Source organism: Nelumbo lutea, chromosome 1 (genome assembly GCF_056320005.1).
Source record: "Nelumbo lutea isolate HS-2025 chromosome 1, American lotus-T2T, whole genome shotgun sequence".
NCBI lineage: Eukaryota > Viridiplantae > Streptophyta > Magnoliopsida > Proteales > Nelumbonaceae > Nelumbo > Nelumbo lutea.
Genome location: NC_142684.1, coordinates 60,092,784 through 60,097,064, shown reverse-complemented (window position 1 = coordinate 60,097,064; position 4,281 = coordinate 60,092,784). Strand labels below are relative to the sequence as shown.

The window sequence follows — 4,281 nt, the reverse complement described above, 5'->3', positions numbered from 1 at the left end:
CCGGCCCATGAACAGGTTTGTAAATAACTGAAAATTTAGTCGAATATTTTAAAAACTGACTCGGAATCAGAAAGGCTTTAGTCACCAATTTTCAGGTTAGTGGTTTAACCATCCACTTCAAATGGATGGCCCATTATAATTTAAAATTAATTAAAATAAAAATGGCTAAAAGACATTGTTTAAATCAAACAGATCAGTGATTCTATAATTCGGGTCAATAGTCATTAACCAAATCAATGAGTTTTAGCAAAAGAACAATTTAGGGATGAAATAGAAATGGTTGCCTAGGTGATTTCCGGACTGAACAGTCCAACTATCTAGGAAGACAATGATTCAAAAACCATGATTTAATCATTTTGAACCAAAATGAAAATACAATCACCGTTCATTTATTAAGAAAAGGAGAATAGATTATCTTACGTTCAAGATAGATTACCAAATATTAGTTAGAAAAATATCTGAAAATATTAATGGTACTTTTTCATATTAATTATTACTTAATTAATTATAATGAATAATAAATACATGATCAAATCAGACGCCTCGCCTCGATTTTTCTCTAGCATATGATAGTGGCAAATTAACATATAAGGGTATTTTTGTTACAAAAAGTTTGAAATTCAAAAGCACGTCTTCAATTTTTGGATTATAGCTTATGCAAGTTTCCCTAGTGTATTTTTGTGTCAGATACCTATAGTTTGAACCATGGATGTTTAAAATTTTTAATTGAAGAAATCGAGAGATCAATTGGTTTCTTCTAATATTCGAGAGACCAAATTAGATAATACGAAGGGCTTGTTTGGTAGAAAATTTTGATTACAATTCATAGAAATCTCTATGATGCACAAACAGATTGACAAATCCCTCTGATCATGATATTTTGTGTAGGGAGGAATTCTTGAGGGGGTGTCCTTTTTTTTTTTTTTTTGAGAGGAGGGAAAATTGGTCGGTGGGATTTTGATTTTCATTAATTAAGAAATTCATGTTCATTTTTCAGATTTGTGTGGGGACCAGCAAAAGTTTATTGCCTTATTTACATGAAAAATTTGGGTAAGTGATACCCATCTTCTAGGTGGGTAAATTAACTTTCCCATCTAGAGGAAAGTTACCAATACTTAGATGGTACAAAAATGCCCCTTTTAATAATGGAATTTTTATGGTTAAGATGGTCATTGCATTATTTACATGAGAAATAAAAGAATATGAATAAGTGGCTTACAGAAAAGCGAATGGCACATTAGTAGGACTTGTGTGAAAATGTAGATAGGATCCAAAATTCAACCACTGTATAGAGTTTCTTTACTAATTTCTAGGGTTGTTCTTGGGTTGATTTGGTTCGGTTGCACTTGATTTTGTCAACTAAACCAAAAAGTCGGGTTGAATTTGAAGTGAACCGAAACTGACCAATAAAGAGAGAAAACCAATTTTAAATTTCATTTTATTTAATATCAGTTTAATCGGTTCCCTGCATTTCTGACGAGTTGGGTTGGCTAGTTGAGTGTTAGTTTAAAAGGGAAAAAAAGGTAAAAATGGGATAAAGTATTCTTTACATGTATGAGAACAATTAATAGACATTTACAACATTTACAGAGGTTTTCGTTTCACAATCACAATCTTCAAAAATGAAAATCTTCAGGCTAGAGCGTATGACTTTTCTCGGGTTTCTCTATTTTCTTTTTTCCGGTTTATTCTCGATTTCCATTCTAGCGTTGTTGGTCCAAAACTTTCAGACAGACTCCGTCCGTGCATTCAATGTCTGGATGGATCAATTGGGACCCCAGCAGCTCAAGTACATAACTTTTCTAAGAGAATCCTCGGTTTGCTTCATCTACTGCTCCTCTCTCATGGCTTTATTATTGCTCGCCATGTCCATGGAAGAAGAAGAAGATAGGCTCTTCGTAGCCTGAGAAAATGATCCAAGATTGCTCTTGGCATGTTGGTGCAACGATCTGAGGGTGTAATTCCATCTGCATAGGCCTTGATCTTTCATCACTTCAACAGCCCCAACAGTAGCTGCTGCAATCCATGCTCTGCTGGTTGAACTCATTTTTCTTTCTCTCTTTATCTGTTTTTTCTCTCTAGTAAAGAAGGGTACATAACTTATGAATCTGTGTTTGGATGAAATGAACCCAGGAGCTCTTTTATGTATATATAGAAAAAGTGGATGACAACAAGCTCATGATGTGTTCCAGAGTTTTGAAGAAAACCAGAGGCGGATTTACAATTGGTTTCAGAAAGAACAAAGAAGCCACCGGTTCTGAACGTGCATGTTAAGAGACTAACGGAATACAAATCGGGACATAAAGAAGAAAGAGACGGGAGTCCCACCATCCCAGACCAGACAATGGAGATTTTTAGAATTAAGGAGGGAGTGGGCTCCAGGTTATATATAGTTTGATAGATCACCAGAGGGGGAGAACCTGTCCCCGAAGGGGACTGGTCAAGTGGTAGTGTATGGTACTGGTATCAACTAGTAGAGAAGAGTCTGCTTTGCCTAAAAGCTTTGACATGAATAAATTACATTTCAAAAACTTCTGGATTGATATGAATAAATTAATTTTAAAAATCTGAATGAATAATTAATTACTAAAAATATGAAAAACATCAGCAAATTAGATTTTTTAAATTAACTTTCATTAAATTAAATTACCAAAAACTTGAAAATTAGTTTATGACAATTAGTAGATTAAAATTTCTCAATAAATACCAAAAACCTGTGTAAATTATCGATAATTATCAAAATTATTTATAATTATCAATATTAAAGTTCCCCAATAATTTTCCAATTTAATTATTTTCAAAAAATACTAAATTTTCTAAATAGTTATGAAAATTATAAATATAATAAAAATTTCCCAATAATTTTCCAATTTAATATTTAACAATTTCCATAAACCAATGTAAATGAAAATTTAAATAAATAATTCTTATTAATTTTAAAAATTAATAAATTTCTAAAAAATATTATTTTTATTTTAAAATAATTATCAAAATATTATTGACAATTTTAGGTAAAAATTATCAATTTTAGATAATACTATTATATAATAAATTTCATATAATACTAAATGAATATTTAAATATTAAAATTTATTGTTTAATAACTATTCATATAAATATATTAATTTTTAAAAAGTTATGTATTTATGAATAATTATTACTAAAAAAACCAAAATATATTTATATTTTAATTATTGTAATTATCCTATATGTTTAATGTTTTGGAAGTTTCCACCTTTGTTACAACAGTGAGATGGGATGCAAGGTGATGTGACTAAGGACTAAGAACTCGGTAATGTGGCAAAATGATGGGCTTGGGTAGGGTAAAGGCAAGCTCATACTAAACTCGATTGTTGCGTTTATTTTTCATTATTTTCTAAATATTGAATTCAAACTGAGTTTAAACTAATATTTTTTACTTTTATTAAATGCCAACTTATTTAGTAAATTGTTATTGATGCACAAGTTAAGTTATGATATTATGATAAGTTTATTAATATTTAAAATTTTTAATAATGTTAGAGTTTGTTATTATATATTAAGTATAGTATTATTGTAATTAATTTTAAAAATAATTTCTAAAGTGAAATTAAATTTTATTACTTTATAATTGTATAATTATTATAATCAATTATTAAATTTTATAATGACAATATGAAAACATTATTCATAATTGTAATAGTTTTTTAATTATTAAATTTTATTACTTTTATCATTTAGCTTATTGTATTATTTATTTTTTCTTATTAGTATTTTAGATAGAAATAGGGGTGGAAAAGAGACAATAAAAGTAGATGGCTTATTGTAAGATAGATTAGGAGAAGTTTTAGGAGGAAGTTTTAGGTGGGGGAGATAATTTAGGAGAGGAGAAGACTTAGTTGATTGGGGAAGAGAGAGAGAGAGAGAGAGAGAGAAGAGAGATGAGACAAGCTTTGAGTATCTTGTTTACCTCAGAAAGTTTGTGTACCCATTAAAATCTTTTTGAGTGTCTACTCAAATGACTGTTTACCTTGATATCCTAAATTCCATTAAGTCCTCAAATGTCTACTCAATCTTTCCATGATCAACTACTCTATTAGATACCAAATATGGGGAATTTTAACTGGAACATCAAATGGGCTGAATCAACTAAGATTCAAACTTGTATCGTGCCCATATTTAATTGGCTTGGATAAATGGCTAATTCAAAAATGAGTTGGATATGGGTTTGCATCCATGGACATATTCGAATCCAAGAAGGATATGAATTTGGTTGTGTGACCACCACTTCAATCATAATCT

The 4,281-nt window shown here is 29.9% G+C and overlaps 1 pseudogene; it reads right to left on the bottom strand.

Moving 5' to 3' along the window:
- Positions 1-1,564: 1,564 nt before the first annotated feature.
- LOC148874777 (uncharacterized) lies at positions 1,565-2,047 on the bottom strand (annotated as a pseudogene).
- Between the last annotated feature and the right edge of the window lie 2,234 nt (positions 2,048-4,281).